General features: G+C 48.0%; 1 protein-coding gene across 1 annotated transcript in view; it reads right to left on the bottom strand.

Moving 5' to 3' along the window:
- Nucleotides 1-19,330, bottom strand: part of Mgmt (O-6-methylguanine-DNA methyltransferase) — a 236,658-nt gene that overhangs the window by 186,154 nt on the left and 31,174 nt on the right. The window lies entirely within an intron of this gene.

Here is a 19,330-nt window from a genome sequence, read left to right as displayed (position 1 = left end):
GGGGGGCAGACCACTCGTCTAGCCCGTGCCAGATCTAGCTTCATCTTCACACCAGATTTTTTTTTTTAAGTCACAGAAGCATTAAGTCACAGAAATGCATTACAGAAAATGGCGGGATATGACTTGGCCCGGTGGGGACACAGGGCACCTGTGCCAGCAGATGAAGAAAAATGAATGTATGACGCTAAGGAGAACAGGTAAGCTTGATCCCAATGGAAACTGCAAAAAATGCCCAAGAGTTAAAAGTAAAGATGCACAGAAGGTATTTTTATACCCCCCTCCCAGCGCCTCTTCCTTCCAAACTCCTTCTGTGACTCCAGGAAAGAGAGGATTCTCCTTCCTTTCCAATCCAACATTGATTCCAGAACCCCTCCTGGGGCCCCGCACACCACTGACAAACCGCACACCTGTGGCCCCAGGCTTAGAGCAGGATGGCTTGCTGCCTCTGCTTCTTCGGCCTAGAACTACCTCCAATTACTCTGCCTAGCCATCATCCTCCCAGAAGAAGCTCCTTTACCTGGGTTATTACAGAATATATTATGACTCACTCATCTCCTCTTTTCCCTCCCAGGTCACACCCTCACGCACCGGAGCTTCCCAATCCCTGGATCCTGGTATCTTTAGCTCCTTAACCCATTTCAGCTGGAAACCTTACAATGCGTGCCACAGGCCTCACCTGGGATCATACAGGATATGCAGGAAAAAGTCAATTTATAATTACTTCCTGGGGTAGAGAAAGGTCGGAAACCACAGCCCACCATCCACATCTGGCTAAACCCCTGAGCCCCTCCCCCAGCCCCCTGTGTGTGAGTGATTGTCAGAACACACTCATACCCTCCTTTATTCACCTATAGCCTACGGCTGTTTTTCTTCTGCTGGCAGGTTGTGACAGAGATGTGGTGGTCTCCAAGGCCTACCATACTTATCCTCTGTCCCCCCACAGAAGAGTCTGCCGGTCCCTCCGAGGCCCACACACTGCACTGCAGCAGCCCCCCCACTCTACAGGCTGGCCTCACATGCAGTAGCCCTCAGCATCCTCTCCTGCCTGCCCACCAGTAGGTCTCTGTCTGTGCTGTGCCCCATGCTGTCCGGGATCCCCTATGCCATCCACTGCTTCGCTCTCCTCTCCCCTTCAGCCCATCATGAGCCAATGCTTCCCAAATAATATACTCAAGCCTTGGTTACGTCATACCCCAAAGTTTTCCTGCACAGCACCCCACTTCCTACATATATGGACAATTACTTGAAAGGGGTCTCCTCCAGGGCCTCAGGGTATGAGGCTGCTAGGAGATCTCAAGCTCAGGCCACTTGTCACAGCTTACGAAGGCCCCTCTGTCCGTATCCTGCTTCTTTAACGCCCACTTCTGGACCAGCCCACTGACTGCGGGGTAAATGGTGACCTCTCAGGGCACTGACTCCAAGCTCAGGTTGATGGCAAACGAAAGAAGCTATCCTAGACACAAGAACCCAGGCTTGCCTCCTTGGAGGCTGCTTTCTGGACACGGGATAAGCATGTACACCCCGTATAACCAATACAGCTATCAAACCCAAACGCACAGGGTCCACATTTCTGAATGCAAAACTGGGCACACCCAGAGGTGTGCACCCTTGAAAACTAGAGCAGAGGGACTATGGTGGCTCCAACAGCCCAATATTTCGTATGTGCGTCTGTGTCTGGATGTATGCAATGAGTGCAGTGCCTGTGGAGGGTAAAAGAGAGCATCAGATCCTCTTGAGCTGGGGCAGTGTGGCTGTTAGAATCAGAACTTGAGTCCTCTGGAAGGGCTTTTGGCCACTGAGCCATTTCTTCAGCCCCCAACAGCCCACCTGAGTGTTTGCTGACAGCAGTGGCCACAGGAAATGTGTACACACACACACACACACACACACACACACACACACACACACACACACACACCTTTAAGTTGTCTGAAGATGACAGTCCCAGGCACAGGATCTAGGTTGGGTCACCTACACTGGGTATCCCTGTGACCAGTCTGGGACCAAGCTGGGCTCTTCACTTGGTCATAGAACCCAGCATGTGGCTCCTGAACCTACACTCCCTACCTCACCACTGTGGCATCCACCAAAAGCCACAAGAGGGGCTGACATTAATTGGTGGCAGAAAAAGAATCGATTTTCCACGGCTATTTGGAGACCTCTGAAAAAAATGAAGTGAATTTCTTTTCATCTCTCTTTAACATGAAGGGCGTTTAAATAACAATGTTCTGAATTAAGCAGCTGGCGCCAGAGGCCAGTTCCCACCAAGGTACCAAAAGCCAGAGAACCCCCGCAGGCAGCAGCTCCCTTCCTTCTCTGCCTGACTTCAACCAGGCCTTCCAGAACTGTCTTTGCTGCTGCACTGCACCTTTCCCTAAGTGTTTCCATGTGATTCTCAAGAGCAGGCCCCAAGCCTGCCAGCATCCAGCGGTATAGGAAGTAGGCGCCCTGCTGGTGTGAGGGGGAGGACAAGTAACGAAACAGTCCTCAGGCCCAGCCAATGGGGAACACAAAGGCCCTGTGAGGCCTCCCAGCCAGCCAGAGACTGAGAAGGAAGTGCCAGAAGCAGCATTGGTCCCCAGGCCCCCACATCCACCTCAGCGACAGGTATGGGGAACCCCAGAAGAGAGCAAACCAGGCACTCATGTCACCTAATCCTAAAACTGACTCTGGGAGTCTGGAAGAGAATGAGATTAGCTGGCCAACTAGGAAAGGCCAGAAGCAACATAACAAGAGGTAGGCCCACCCATGATGCCCACCAGACCAGGAGCCTCCTGGTTGTCACATTTGGCAGAAGACAATCGCCCTGGGGCCCCTATGCCTGACTGACAGAGGGACTTGGAGAGGCTAATATCAAACAGAGCAGGCTGACCTTTCATTCAGACACCATTCCAAAACCACCTGCTAAAGTCTGACCTTCAAGGCCAACGGAGGAAAGAGATGAGTCTTCCAGTCCGTAACTAAGTGTCTGTGCAGCCAGTGGCATGTGCATAACAGGAAGTGAACCCTGCCCTGGGATGACAACAGTGGCCATCTGTCTCACGAAGGGTCACTATTGCTGTGATAAAACACCATGACCAAAGCAACTTGGGGAGGAAAGGATTTATTTTCCTCATGGTTCCATATAACAGTTCATCATCAAAAGTGGTGAGGGCAGGGACCTGGAGGCAGGAGCTGATAAGAGGCCGAAAGGGGTGTTGCTTGCTGGCTTGCTCCCCATGGCTTGATCAGCTTGGTTTCTCAGAGAACCCAGGACCACTAGCCTAGGGGTGGCCCCACACACAATGGCCTATCCCCCTGTGAATCACTAATTAAGACAATGCTCTACAGGTTTGCCCATAGCACAATCTTATGGAGACATTTTCTCAACTGAGGTTCCTTCCTCTCTGACGATTCTAGCCTGTGTCAAAATGACATAAAACTAGCCAGTACACAAGCCTAGCTTTATTTCTATTGCTATGGTAACAGACCCTGTCCTGTCAAAAAAAGTAACTTTAGGGTGGAAATGGGTTTATTTGGCTAACAGTCCAGGTTAAAGCCCATAATTTCATGGAAACCAAGGCAGGAACTGAAGCAGCTAGTCACATTCAGTCATGAGCACAAAGAAAACAAATGAATGCATGCCCGCGGTTCAGCTTTTTTATTCACATAAGTTCCAGGGCCCCAAAGTAGGGAATGGTGCCACCCACAGTGGGCTAAGTCTTCCTGCATCCATTAACAATCAATATAATCCTCCATAGGCATGCCTACAGGCTAGTCCTAGCTAGACAGTCCCTCACCCTTCCGGGGTGACCGCAGGCTGTGGGAAGTTGACAGTTGGAACAAACCATCACAGCAGTTCTCAGATGAACAAGTCCCGCATATTCATAGCCACCCTCTGGTTGTACCCTGCTCCAGTCTCAAGCTTGTGGAGGTTTGTGGTGTGGGACTGTAAAGTGCATCACAAGAATCCTTCTGGTAACTGACACTCTGCTGGGGAAGAACTTTCCAACACCCAGAGCCTTAGAAGCTGGGGACTACAGCAGGCATGTAGCAGATCCCAAAAGCAGCCCAGGACTGTGTCTGTTAAAGGACCCCATCACCTAAATAACAAGCTGCCTGCGGCAAGTCACAGCACCGACACTAAGGCTTGCGCAACACAGTTGGCACATGGATGACAGCATAGAGATTTGTTCCCTGGCCTGCAAGCCAGGGTGTCTCAAGATTCAAACCGCTACCATAACAGACACCATACTTGAAAAAGTTCAGTTTCCCGCCCCAAATGTCATACAGGTGCCTCTATGGGAGTGAAAGTGAGCAAATCAGAAAAGAGCCTGCTTCTTCCTCTCACAGTGGAATCCAGCAAGTAGAATCCAACCGTGGTGTGTGTGTGTGTGTGTGTGTGTGTGTGTGTGTGTGTGTGTGTGTGTGTGTGTGTCCGCACACATGTGATCAGTCTGGAGGAGTGGACTGTTCCAGAATCCCCCAGAACTTCAAGCACTTTTGAGAGCCGGTTCCAGATGACAGCTTCTACTCACACACCCACTAGGGCAGCTCACTAACCCACCTCTGCCTCTAACTGGAAGCTGGTATGTGAGAGCAGAACCCAGCACAGAAGGGTGTCTTGCTGGAAGCTCTCCAGTTCCCACTGCCTATTTCCTTAGGGGGTTGCCCAAAAGGCTCTGCCCTTTGTTCACACTCCTGTAGGACCCAGAGATTCAGCTCCAAGCTGTCCCTATGAGTAGTGAGGCTGCAGAGTCATAATCCTGGGGTAAACATTCTCTATCTTCTTTCCACCTAGTTACTAGTATAGGCACTTATATACCAAAATACACACACAAAAAAAAAAAAAAAAAAAAAAGTGAAAAAAAATCACTTTTTTTTTAAAGTCAGGGTCTTTCTGTAGCCATGGCTATCCTGGAAATCAAGGCTGGCCTTGAACTCACAGAGAGCCACCTGCCTCTGCCTTCTAAGGCATTTTTAATGGTAAAATAGACTTACTGTGGGCAGCCTCAGACCCAGTTCCTGGATGCTCTAAATCAACTCTGTGCTCAGACTGTCACCTTCAAAAAATGATGAGGAAAGTTCTGTCCTTTGGCCCTGTGTGTTAAAGTAGCTTACTGAAGCCAGAAGCTGATATCCACAGCGAAGCAGTCACCATCACTAAACAAAGCATGAGCTCGTAACTGTGACAGGGGGCCTAGGGCCTGGGCAGTGAGGCACATCCTACCAGAGACCTTCTATAGAACTCCCAGCTGTCACTGTCTCCCAGCTGGGAGAACAGCCCAGTTTATGGCAGCCAGATGCCCTCACTCTAGTAATCTGGGCTCTGGAGCCACTACAAGGCTGTGGGACTGGGTTCCTGCAAAGACACTGGACCTCAAGAAAAACAGGAACCCAGACTTTTCTTGTTTGAACCTTGGAGAAGCAGGGCTTTTCTAAAACAGACCCAGAAGGATGACAGACAGCCAACCACATTTTGGCCTTTGAAACTCCTGCTGATCTGTCTTTCCTACACTCCGGGCTCAGAGGGTGCACCAGGGTTCAGCACAGTACCCCACTTGTACTTTACTCCTCGGGCCTAGCAGGTCCCGAGCGGCTACCTGGGCATGAAGAGATCAATGTCACCACCACCTCCACTGGCAGCTCTGAGGGCTCCCAAGTCTAAACAGCCTGTGCATGATAACAGTCCTGCCCCAGGCACTGTACCTTAACTCTAGCACCCAAGCTTGGGCACTCCTGGTCCCAAGATGCAATCTCTAGCCCTGCTCAGTGTGGCCTACCACCTAGTAGGGTTGCGGCGCTTTGAAACCAAATGTCCCTTTTCCTGGGATAAAAGAACAAATCCACACCCTGACAACTCAGGGTCGAATCTGCCTCCACAGGAGAGAGCATCCAAACAAACCCTGGGAGAGCTGGGACACCTCATCTCCCCAGGCACCTGGCCAGGACAAGCATGAAGATCCATGAAGGAACTCGGGAACAGCTTGCGCAAAGCCCAAGACACACAAATCCCAAAGCATTCCCGTGCCTCATTTTAACACTCTGAATCTCAGTTTTGATCAAGACTGACTCATTTATAGTTTGCTGGGGGGGAAAAAATGAGAAAATACCTAGGTTTCCTTCTTTTTAAATTACCCCTCCTAGAGCCTTGCTACGCAATCCCCCAAGATAACACGGGGACTCTCATGGGAAAGACTGGAGGTTCCCTGGCTGGTTGGTCTGCTGGGATGGTGTGCGCCCAGGGCCACCCCCATGTGGCCACAAGTCGCATGCTGCCAACAGCACATTCCTCGTGGGCTGGGAAACTTCTAGCACTTCAGGTCCCACTAACGACAGAGCTAAGTGTGACAGGCTGTCAGGAGGAAAAAGGGTGGCAGGCTGGCGCTCGTCGTGAAGTGTCACCTCTTCTGGTTGCCATGACTCGGGGAGCTTCAGCTTAAATGTGTCACAGCACAAAGTTCCCATCCCGCAGAGCTTTGCCAGCCAGGAAGTTAATGACTGCTTAGGAAACTTGGGAGTGGGGGGCAGAGTGAGGTCTGAAGGAGACATGACCTTTCCCAATTAGGACAGCAGAGCTGGGGAGTCCTGCCCCCACACGGGGAGGAGGAGCCTCTGTGTCCTCATTGCTGGGAAATCCTGACTGAGCTGTGGCATGGCAAGCATGCTCCCTACCCTCTGGCAGGCAGCAAGGCTGGTTAAAATGAGCCATGCGCAAGAGAGCCCCTGTGGATGTCGCCACATATTACCACATGCCTGTCAGCTTCCACACGTTAGGCAGATAGGGTTCTATGATCAGCTAGGACTGGGAACCAACTAGAATGCATGTCCCTACTCAGTAACCAAACCTGGTTGGCATGGGCTTCCAGGAACAGGGACCCTTTCATAGTGGGCTTTCATAGTGGGGCTCCACCATGGTCTTCACTGGTCAGTCTCCAGCAATATGTCAAGGTAGTAGATACGTGCTGTGCTGAGGAGCACAGATTTGGGGAGTCCTGCAGACACTTTCGGCTCCCTGATGTAGGGGGTACTTCCTCTGTAAGATGCCCACTTCCCAGCACTGCTAGGTTCTGTAAAACCTAAGTACTCGAAGGCCATAAAGGACTGAGCAAACAGGTGTTCTGTCTGGAGCCGCACCTCAAGGGACTTGCCCTCTCCCTCTGTGTCTATGTGACTCTGTGTACTGTGTGTACTCTTAAGCATGCCTCTTCCACAACCCAGGAATATCCAGTGTACATGTCCTGTTGGCACTGAGTCTAAGGACCTCAGCTCAGCACACAAGGGCAGCAGTTCCCAGCCACTAGCCGGCTCCTCTCCCTCCCAGCCCACCAAAGCCAACTTCCACGCAGGTCCCAGAGCCCAATGGCAGGATCCTTTTACACACAGACTGCAGTTCTCACAAGTAACTGCCTTGTGAGTGCGAGGAGGCCTCTCCCATCCTTCCCTCCCTCCCACCGCTGGTGAGTGAATTTCAAGCTAACGCTCAACAAAGCCACTAAACTTCCTTGAGTGTCTTCCATTACTGGTGGACAGATCTGATGTTCCCTGATGCAAAGCCACTGGTTGCCTTCCGTGTCCCTCATAAACAAGCCGGCAGAACTAGCAGAATTAAGTCATCCTTGCTCTTAGTAGCTAAGTTCTTGGTGGTTCGACAGCAGAGGATTCTGGGAGTAGAGCCTGTAATAATTTATTACTTCAGATTCGAAATGGAAGAGAATGATCTAGACATCCCAGTGGCCATGACCACACTAGGCATTGACAGGCTTAGTCACTCTTTGAGGGACAGCCACCACCCTGCCCTACATCCACCCTGCTTCGGAAACTCAGTCACAGCCAAGCGATTAACCCAAGGCTCCAGTCACACGGCAGGGGATTTTATGTTCTAAATTACTTACATTATACCCAGAGCCTATCAGTGGCTTGATAACTTGAACATATAATTCCATACCTTTTGCTCTTTAAACAATAATTCAGTCCAATCCTGCCGCCAAAGCCAAGATTTCCACACTGAAAGTGCACTTTCTGTTTGATTAAATACTAATAAATGCAAGAATAAAACCCCAGTCTTTTATCTTACAGTAAATTCTTCAAAAACCATACACTCTAACAATTAATTTCTTCTCTAGAGAAAGAGACAGGTCCTTCCTCTCCCAGACAGCTTCACAGGCTAAAGTCTTAATTACAACCGTTAAACATAATTTATTATAGTTCAGGGTTTACAGAAAAATGACATCATAGCATGGGTTCTGGGTTCCTGACGTGACCCGTCAGTCAACAGGCCTCTGGTGGGGTACTCTAGACAATCATTGGTAGACAGAAAGAGTCACCATGGCCCTTCTTGCCACTGAGACACCTGTGCACAGACTGTCAACCCTCACCAACATGTGAGTCACCACAGTGAAAACAGATCTATAGACAGAGAGATGCATACAAAAACCGTAGCATTTTCCCATGTGTGTTTAATGTTTTAAAATTTACAAGGTATTTTCAGGTTTCATGCATAAAAGAGAACACATCTGGAGGACAGTGCTGTCACAGAAAGGAGGTACTTGTCACAGAGAAAAAAAGGTGGGGTTCCCATCATCGCAGAGTATGGAGGCAGAATGTGGACACTGGGTGCATGACCATATGCAACTTACATGTTCCTAACACTGACAGGGACACCCAGTGTGGCCTGCCACAAACCCACCAGCAGCCATCACGTACCTTTCTGCTTGGGTCCCCCCAGTTGAGATCACAAAGGGGTTAGATAGTTCCCAAAACAACAGGTAGTGAGTGATCCGGAACCACACATTAGCTACAACAGTCTTTGAATAGGGTCTCAGTCTCTACAGGTGGCAACAGCACAATCCATCTTATTTGGAGACTGGAAAACTCAAAGGAAGATATTATTCAATGAACAGACCTCAGCAGTATGGAAAATCCACTTACCTAGTGTAACAGTGGATACCTGTACATAGACAGAAACAAGACTAAGGCAGGCCTCAGAAGATTTTGAACTCAGAGTGGCCTCTCTGGTCAGCTTGAGCGTACATAGTACATTCCTTCCAGAAACAGGGACACTGTGTGGACCAAAGAGGCAAGAACGAGAAGGCACTTGGAAGCCTTCCTCGTGGACTAGCCAGTCATTAGAAAGTAGTATATTACACATGGTCTCAGCTTGAGCCATAGAAAGGGTAAACTGAGGCAGAGCAGTTTCAAGAGCAGCCAAATGGGTACATGTAAGCGCTCACTGTAAAGTCACAGGACAGGTCAGGAACAAGCAGCAAGACAGAGAGTGGACACCACAGAGAAGACACAGCCAAACAAGCTCACAATTTGCTCTGGAGAGACCAAGCAAGGCCAGGCAACTATCTCTTCATGATGCTCAGCATACCCATCCCTGTAAGAACAAATGACACACATTCTCCATTCCTGAACAAAGGCCAAGGGTGCCATCTTGCCAATAAAGTAATGCCAACAGGTATAGAACAGCCATGCTAAGTCTGAAGTCTGCCTCTTGGTATCTAACAGCCTCGCATTACAGACAAATTACAGTGCAGACCCATCCCAGCTGAGCTCCCAGATTAGTCCCTGTAAGCTCCCCAGGTGGCATGGCCTGTGCTCAGAGCACAGAGGCTCCTCCCTTCTGCAGCCACACAGTGGCATTCCCTTCACATCTGAAGCATGCACATCCTCAGATCTGAGCACTTACTTAACAGACCCTCATTTATCTTCCCCGAAATACCACCAGCCAGTCCCACTTCGGGATGCCCCTCTATCTTCCTAATGCCAACATTCAACAATTGGTACCCAATTTAGATGTTTTTAAACTCTCAAAGGTCTCTGCGTATCCCTGGCGGCTTACTTCATTTTTGCTGATTGCATAGAGTCTCAGTGACGTCTCAGATGAGCAGCGAGCTTCTGGGTGAGTTTCCAAAAGAAAGACGATGACCAACCACCCAGAGGTTGCATCTTCAACCTCATTGTAAGGATCTGAAACGGTGAGAGGTTCCTTACAGGATGGCGCTGGGCTGTTCTTCTCAACTGGTTCTTTTTATTAAAATTAATCATGAAAGCTAAATGCTGTGGTAGATACTCTTCTCTGAAGCAGCTAAAGAGTGGTTTATTTTGGCTCTCTGTTTGATAGATACAACCCATCACATCACAGAAGGCATGGAGGTAGAACTTGTAAGTGCACACACATGGGTGTGATTGTGTGCACGCAAGCTCACATGGAAGCCATTGATCAACCTGAGGTGTCCTTCCACAGGAGCCATCTCCCTTGATTTTTGAAACAAAGTCTGTTGCTGGCCTGGAATTTTCCAAGGTAAGCTGGCTGGCCAGCAAGCCAGAGAAGCAGCTGCCTCACCTCCCCGCCACCGGTGTGACAAACATGCACTAACACACCTGGCAATTTTACATGGGTTCGAACTCCGTGATCACACTGCATAGCAAGCACATCTGAGACCAAGTCTTCTTCTCCCCAGCCCCTGTCATGTTGCTCTGTTTGCTTACTATGGATCTCTAAGCAGTACAGACATTCAAATGCCTGTTGGGGAGAACTGTCCTCTGGATGTGGAATCCAACCTATCAACACAGTATCTGTTCCTGTGGGTTGAGCTGCCATGTACAGCACAGGTCCACCTATGTACTCTGTTCATATCACACACAGGACAGTTCATGGTGACCATGTTTAAAGAGGCGCAATATTCTTGTTTTTTGTTTTGTTGCTCTGTTGTTGTAGTTGTTGTTTGTTTTTGGTTTTTCAAGGCAAGGTTTCTCTGTGTAGCCCTGGCTGTCCTAGAACTCATTCTGTAAGCCAGACTGGCCTTGACCTCACAGAGATAGGCCTGCCTCTGCCTCCCGAGCACTGGAATTAAAGGCATACAACTCCAACCACCCAGCCAAGAGCCACAGTCTTAACCATGCCCAGAATCCACAGCCTGCTGTTGCTACCTGGATGTGCCTATTCTATCTTGGGATGGCACTATCGCACTAGCACCAGTTTTCCCCTTAGTGAGTCAGCTTCACGCATCCTGCCACTGTCTGTGTCCTTAACAAAATCCCAGGGAACGGCGCTCATAGTCTATAGAGTCCCTCCCCGACATCTGCAGGCAGTCAAAACAGGATCAAGGTACCCGAAAATGCGGGGTCTAGTGAGGGCTCATTTTCTCACTCTTGTTCCTTTCTCAGTATGCCCTTACATGTGAGAAGGAGCCCCTCTTTTGGAGCTCTAACCCCATTCCTGAGGGCAGCAGTTTGTGACCCATCACCTCCTACAGCCTCCATCTCAATTCTGTCGCCTTAAATGTTCGCCTTCAACCTATGAACCTGGAGACAGACGTATTCATCTCGGCTGCCATACACACTGTATGCAAACAGGATGGAGCTGCCAGATTAGATGAGGGGGAAATTTTAGTGCTCTAAATGAAAATATTTAATGTTTAATATAGAAAAAAAATCACTCTTAGCTCAAGTTATTTGAGATATTTGCTATGGATGTGGGGAAGGTATTCGCTTTATCCATGTAGTAATGAAAACAGAGACCAACCTGTAACTGATTTATCAGCAAATGATACAATGACTAAAGTATTGTGCAAATATTTTTCCTTGGAAATAGAGATTATTACCAAATTATCTGTAAGCTACACCCTGTCTTGGGTCAGATAATTGAGTAATGTAATTATCTGTCCCTCACACTAACCTATCCTCGCTGTCATGAAGGAAAACCCTAGAGTTTAGTTTAAACACACACACAAACAACTTTGAAGCATTATTGCAAAATTTAACAGTATTTTTTTTTATCTCCACTAAGATAGAAATCAATTCTTTAGACACGATTCACTGATTTAAAAAAACCTCATAGACTTGCAATGCTAATTTCAAAGATAACTTGAATTAGAAGAATCTAGACTTCAGGGCTAAAAAGGCTGTCTATCTGCCTGCGTCTTTAACCTACTACACTGAATTCCCCGACAAGGACACAAGTGTTCAGAGGGACCTGGCACACCAGCCGCAGCAGGGCACATAGACACAGAGGCGGTCTGCACCAAGAAGGCAGAACATGCTCTCCACCTTACATTGGGAAAGACTGACAAAAGTCCACATGGCACTCACTAGGCTGTCACTTTCACACCATTGGGAGTGGACACTTACTTGATGGAGACCCTTCTTTCAATTCTGTCAGCCATGCTCCTGAAATCCCAACATCCCACCCATTCTCACCCATCCAAATCTAGAGCTTTCCCTAAGAACTGCCTTCTTGCCTGGGCTTTTCCTCAGCCACGGAGCTTCTCTGAAGGGCATCTGCAGGCCCTCCCTGCACAGCCTCACAGGTGTGCTGTGCCATGACACACCCCTGCCACACCGCACTGCATCGACTCAGCAAACAGACTTCCTCCACGCACCCACAGACCCAACGTCAGCACACACTTCCCCCTGTTCCTGAGCGGAGGCAAAGGAAGAGGGGCCGACAATGGGCTATCCTTCCACACTGTACAGATCCCCACCCATCAGGTCCACTGCTCTCCGTGAGATACGTGTGGCGCAGAGAAAGGGAAAGAGAAGTTGGGGGAGAGAAACAGGAATAGGCTGGCACCTCTCTGCAGGGTCTCAGCTGAAGGCTGGGTCTGCCCTAACCAACCTGGAAGTAAACGAGCTCGCTACCTTGATGGTACACTGATTTCCCCTTTGATTAAAAGAAAACTTCAATGGAGGCAGTACAGGAGGGCAAGGCAACATTCATGCGCCAGGCAAACAAAAAGAGAGAGGGCCAATGGAGCATCCGGGAGCACGGGCCGAGTTGCGCTGTGCACAGGAGTGCGGGCAGATGCAATTTTGAGCACAGTCTCCCGGGGCAGACATTGCCATGAGTGTCATGTGAACACCAGCAGCGCACTATGGGAACGCAATAAAAATTAAACCATCGAGAGAGGGAACTTTATCCCACAGCTTAAAGCAATATCTATTCCAGACACTTTTGCGTAGCAGTAATAAACATCTCACACAGGAAAGAGAAAACTTCAACCCAACAGGAAAAAACAAACAAACAGAAGAAGCCTTGGAAAGCCAAATGCCAGACTAGAACTCCTGGCTTCACACAGGCGAACTGGCACAATTGATCAAGGCTTTAATCCCTCAGACTTGCTCTTTGTAAATAGCTGCCCAAATGATCTCATTTTGTTGATTACTCAAGGAAGAAAGAAGTATCCAAACTCTATTTTCATGACAAAAGCACACTGCAAGGCTGCCAGTGCTCATCCTACCACGCGTGACCTCATAGAGCCCCAAAACGGATCCTTACTCTTACCAAGCAGTAAGGTCACCTGACAGCCACTGCACTGACGATCTTTCTAGTGTTCTGGCCCCTCCTCCACCTTCCAGCCCCCACGTACTCCCCCTTGGACCCACCTTACCTACCCTTACCAGGTGGTCCAGTTGACCTTCTGTTGCTGTGACAAACACCATGACCAGAAACAACTTAGGGCATGAAAAGTTTATTTGGCTTACACATCCAAGTCAAAATTCACCACTGAGAAAGTCAGGGCAGGAACTGAAGCAGAAAACTGCACAGGAAGGGTGTTCCCTGGCTTGCTCAGCTAGCTTTCTCATACAACCCAGGCTCATCTGCACAGGGTGAGCACCTAAAGCCAACCATCATCCCATCTGCTTTGGGGTTTCAGAAGAGTGTGTCTATTTTGGCTCACAGTCTGAAGGTGGCACAGTCAATCACGGAGAAGTATAATAGCAGGAAGTTGGCACGTCAGGTCATATACTCACAGACGGGAAGTTCATCTCTCTCCTTTTTATTCAGTCTGGGACTCCAGCCCATAAGGAGGATGCCACCCATACACAGGCTGAGACGTCTCCCCTCTATCAATCTGATCTGGAAAACCTCTCTCATACACATACCCAGCTGTGTGTCTCTCAGGTGAGTCTAGACCCTGCCAAGTTGACAATCAATACTAACATCACATCTTCACTGAAAATCTGGGAGCCAACTCCCATGACACTTTATCAGGAGAATGCTATCTCCACCTACAGCTCTGGGGCAGACAGGTTCAGAAGAAAATCTAGACAGCAATATTAGTGAGAGAAACTGAGGGATGACTCCTAGAAAATAAACAGCTCACACGACTTCTAGAAGGCACTCCAGTCCTGCAGGGGACTTAATACCCTGCCCAATTCCAGTGACCTAGTAAATGTTTCATCTCGATTCAACCCCTAAAACACAGTAAGAATATAAAGAAGAGCTTTAGACTTGTTTCCTGGTTCCTCAAGTTTAACAGATAAAATGTATTGAAAGCAGATCCATATTTATTTGGGGGGACTGAAAGGTTTCTCCATCTCGCAGGAAACTAATACAATCAAAACCCTGGCAAACACAGCAGTGCGTAAAGAAATACAGTGTGAGGCTGGACAATAAAAACTTGCACAGAAACCATTTGTCATTTTGGCCCACTCACCAGAGGCTCTACGAGCCTGCTTCCAACAGCCTGAGTCATAAATCCCCATCCTGGGCCCACTCACAGGACTTTCTTCCCCTGGTACCAGAACATAAGACTTCCTAGTTACTGAAAAAAACTAGAAAGTTTCATGTGTATGCCCACATCCTGGGCACAATGGGAGCCCCCAACCCCACCCCACTTCAGACAACCAAATTAATTTCCTCCATGGGGTCTTTTTTTCCTCCAGGACCCTGGCCTCAGGCTCAGTACCCGGCTTCAGGGTAGTCTGAGATAACTATAATACAGACAGCCCAGAACCTGACTAGAAACCCTGTGGCCCAGCCACAAAACAAGACCCAATGCTTCTAGGGACCTTCTTCCATTGGTGTGATGCCTGACTTACACACTGACAGAGAGGGGAGGTTTAAATCAACGCTAATGGGACAGACAACAGAAACAAGCATGAGCCCCTCGGCCTGCAAAATCTTAATCCATGTAGTCATAGTGAGAACAAATGTTGCTGCCTACCTGATAACTCATATTCAGAGGTCTACACTAATCAAGACCCATCTCACCTTGTCCTCACTGGCCCTTCCCCCATGTCCTCACTGGCCCTTTCCCCATGTCCTCACTGGCTCTCATCTTTCCCTCACAAGCCTCTTCCCAGATTCTAGATGCCTAATTGTCCCAGGAATGAGTGCACCTAGTTCCTCACTGTAAGGCACAGAGTGCTACAATATTTAGAATCCATATGTTACAGAGACTAGAGAGGCTTTGAGATCCCAAAGAGCAGAACCAAGGATGCATAGTCACTGAAGAGCAGAGAGGAAAACTTAATCCTACTCAGGGCCTGGTGGGCAGGCACCCGTAAGCACATGCCAAGATGGTTTTTGGTACTTACCATCTTAACAACTACTGAATGCTCATTAAAGGCCCAAAGAAATAGGTTCCAAGATCACCCAGGAAAACTAGGCATCCAAATTCAAAGACCAAGAAATTTCAAGAAAGAAGGAATGGGTGGCGTGGGAGGTGTTCCAAAGATGATCTGAGTTTAAGAGAGGGCAGATAAATAAGAGCACAAAGCAAACTGGGGACCATGCAGTCTGCACAAACAGGGCTCTAGGAGACAAAGCAAGAGGAACTGGTAGGGTGGGCTAGAACCTGGCAGCAAGCCTAGGTCAGTCAGAAGGGTCAAGAAAGAGTATAAAGGGCCACATGGGTTCTCAGTGACCATCCGGAGCCCTGAGGCCTACTGGATGACTTGCCCTAAGTACCTAAAAAGGAATGAGAGGCAGAATTTGCAGAAAACCCACATGGCTGTGAAACTCTTGCTGGGGAGCAAGGTTCAGAGGAGGAATGAAGAGGAGGAATCAAAGGTGGCACCAGAAAAATCCTACCCCACAGGGCAGGACGCAGCTGACAAGGAGGACAGGCAAGGAGACAGAGGTGGAAATGGGGCCGCTGGGAGGCAGCTGGTCTTTGAATGCATACAGAATAAATGGTCGCCATTGTGGCTGGCTGACATCTGGGACCAGATCGTTCTCTGTCCACGTGGAGGGGTGAGGGGTATTTACTGACATCCTGGCCTCTACCCACCAAACAGCAAAAGCAATCTCTCAAGCAGTTTAGCGAAGACATCCAGTGAGAACAAACTCACCCCATCCGGGAACCACTAGCCTAGGGAAGAGACTGCAATGTGAGACAACAGGAACTAAAGTTCAGCAACGAGGCGGGTAGATCTTGCTAAGCCCTCTGGGAGTTTCATGGAAGCCATTGGGGCTGGGTGCTCAGAGACATACAGAAAAGACAGAGCTGGGGCCACGTACGGACACGGTAAACTTCCTGGTATGCTTGTAAGAGTGAATGGTCATCCAGATACAAAATCCAGTGTGAGGAAAGACCAGAAGCCCGGTGAGTGAAGTAAGACACCACGAGCAAGCACAAGCAAACACATACAGCGCAGACGCAGAGACTTGATGGGTCGGGTTTATCAGCTACAGAGAAAAGGTAGCACCAAACAAACTTTGAACAAAACAGGGCTGAGGGTGAGCTCAGTGGGAGAGTGCTGGCACAGAATGCAAGGAGCCCAGCTCAGGCAACTTTAGGTTGACCTCTGGGGCCCTCTGTGAGCAGTTGCAATGCCAGGCAGCTCATTAAGCAGGCACCTAGAAAGCAAACCGCTGAACTGATCTCAGCTTGGCTGGTGTGGCAAGCTCCAGGGTCCTCAACAGGGGGTGTCAGAAATCTGGGACACTTTCTAATGGTTCCAAAGACCGTGTGAGCTGTTGACATGTAGATGATAGGAATTAGAATGTTCTAGAATACTAGAGACAATACCTATCTACAAGGTCATCCTGAATTCCTTGTTACTTTAATGGGGGGGGTGGCTGGGTGTTCAAGACAGGGTTTCTCTGTGTCGCCCTGCCTGTCCTAGAACTCACTTTATAGACCAGGCTGGCCTCTAACTCACAAGAGATCCACTTGCCTCTGCCTCCTGAGGGCTAGGCGGTGGTGGCACGTGCCCTGTTACTTTCTAATGCCTGCAACACATTCCTCTCTACAGTCAACCAGAACCCAAAGTATAACTGCACCTAACACAACAGTCACGCTTGGCTCCGTAGCTTTGATTTGCTAGGTTCTTCAAGAAAGAAGCCACATGGGTCAGTCAATGTTCTATTGCAGTGATAAAACACCCTGAGTAGAGTAACTTTAACAAGAAAGAAAGTTATCCAGGCTTATGGCTCCAGTGGGCTAAGGGTCCATCATGGTGAGGAGGCACAGCAGCAAGTGGCAGGTACGGAGACAGGAGCAGAAAGCTGAGAGCTCTCATTTTCAGGCACATTCAGAAAGCAGAGTGCAAACCGGAGATGGCTAGAGGCTTTTAATCTCAAAGCCTGGCCCGAGTGATAGACTTTCCCCAGCAAGACTGTACCTCATAAAGCTCCCTGAACAATACAGCCAACTGGGGACCAAGTGTTCGAATACACAAGCCTACTGGAATAGTCTCCTGCAAACCACCACGCTTCACTTCAGGGAAACGATGACCTTCATAGACTTTGGAAATTGTCATAAACTGATCTGACTACGGATACAATGATGTATACCCAATAAAGAAGCCACCTATGTGGGAAGCTGCCATGCTACAGGTACACATGGGCAATGACCCCGTGACCTTTTTCTGAACAGCACTGGCCAGGTACCCCTGCTCTGCACCACTACAACCACTGTTTTTCTTCCTTCAAATTCCTGATGAAGCAGCACATGAATTCCATTTTCAGGAGTGTAAAGGGAAGGTCATAAAACACACATTATAAAAATGGGTACTGCAAATTGGAGTGAATGAATTATTAAATAAAAAAAGAGGACTTAAAAGTTGGGTAGAGAAAAGAGATTGAGGCAAATCTCAGAGTAGTTAAGGAAAGGAATTTGGGACATAAGTGACCAAAATAAATGTCACTAAACTAACACAGTTAATAAATATATTCTCCAGGCTGGACATTGTGTCATATGCCCTTAATTCCAGCCCTTGGAAGGCAGACATAGGTAGATCTCCATGAGTTTGAGACCATCCCATTCTACATAGCAAGTAAAAAGCTGTCAGAGGTACATAGTGAGACCTTGTCTTAAAAGAAAAAAATTTAAAATAATAATAAAAAATTAAAAAGGGATAATGGGCTGTACCAGTAAAAGCCATCTGTCCACAATAAGCAATTCTCTAGCTCACATCCCAAGACAGAGAAACAACAGTTTCTCTAAAGTCTTTTGTTTAAAGTCTTGGGATGTCATCCTTAAAACTTTGTTTTATTAACTATAACGTTAGCTTTTGGTGTCTAAATAACTTAATTACCAAGGGGGAGGGGGGGAGTCCATTACATGCAGACTAGGGGCACTGCAAACAGAAGAGAAGCAAACTCCCAAGCCCTCGTATCTGTCCAAATTCTGCAACTGCTTCTATTTGTGTGTTAGGAAGACTGAAGCCAGAGCTTTTAAAAGAAGGGTGGTACAACCAGACACAACACAATAAAAGGGATTAAAATGCTCAAACCCCTCAAAATGCATCATTGCTGCCAATTATAAGAACTACTTCAACTTAATTTCAAAAGCACAGTCACCCTCTGCAGAAAGCTCCTTTTTATATTTCAAAGAATATTACATTAAGGCACTAACTCACCTTCCAGCCATAATATCGCTCTCTCTTATTGCTACACCGCATTTCATAGCTGCTTCTCATCCACAAGGCACACTAATTCAGGTTAATTTTATTGTATTTTGGTGCTATCTCACATTTGTGTGCAATTACCTTTATCATTTTATTGCCCGGACAGAAAGTAATCAGAACAATTATTTGAAAATGGAGGTTTATAAATTCTAAATCACAGCTGCTGGCATCTTTGATAAAGCAGCAGCTTTATCTCAGGAAGTGGCAGGGATATCAGATAAATCATACATCAGTCAAGGGCAGCTGACCCCCAAGTGCATTGCAGAATATCACAGGCGCTTCCAGAGAGACTTTCCTGCCTCATCCATCATTCTTCATAATACTAAAATAGCTACACACCTGAAAAACAGAAGCCAGAGGATAATAAAATAAAAAAAGAAAAAAACAAGTAGGGTGGGTGAAACCATTAACGGCTCCCCCTTTTAGACTGTAAGGCAGGGACTGCAAACTGGACTGTGCACATGAACACGATTCCTCAGTAACTCTAAATAGCTGTATTCATACTTTTCAACTCTGTTCTGAATACAAATGAAATGTGGAGGAGAGTCACAAAAAGCAAGAAGGGTCTCTGAAGTGCATGCATTTTCTACCCTGTTCCTCAATTCAGCTACGGCTCTCACATCCACTGGACACCACAGAGCACCACTGAGTCCTGACATCCGGGTCTCTAGTTATTGTTTCACCCTGAAGCTGTTGCTAGAAA

Source organism: Acomys russatus, chromosome 5 (assembly GCF_903995435.1).
Source record: "Acomys russatus chromosome 5, mAcoRus1.1, whole genome shotgun sequence".
Classification (NCBI taxonomy): Eukaryota; Metazoa; Chordata; class Mammalia; order Rodentia; family Muridae; genus Acomys; species Acomys russatus.
This window is presented reverse-complemented; position numbering and strand designations above follow the sequence as displayed.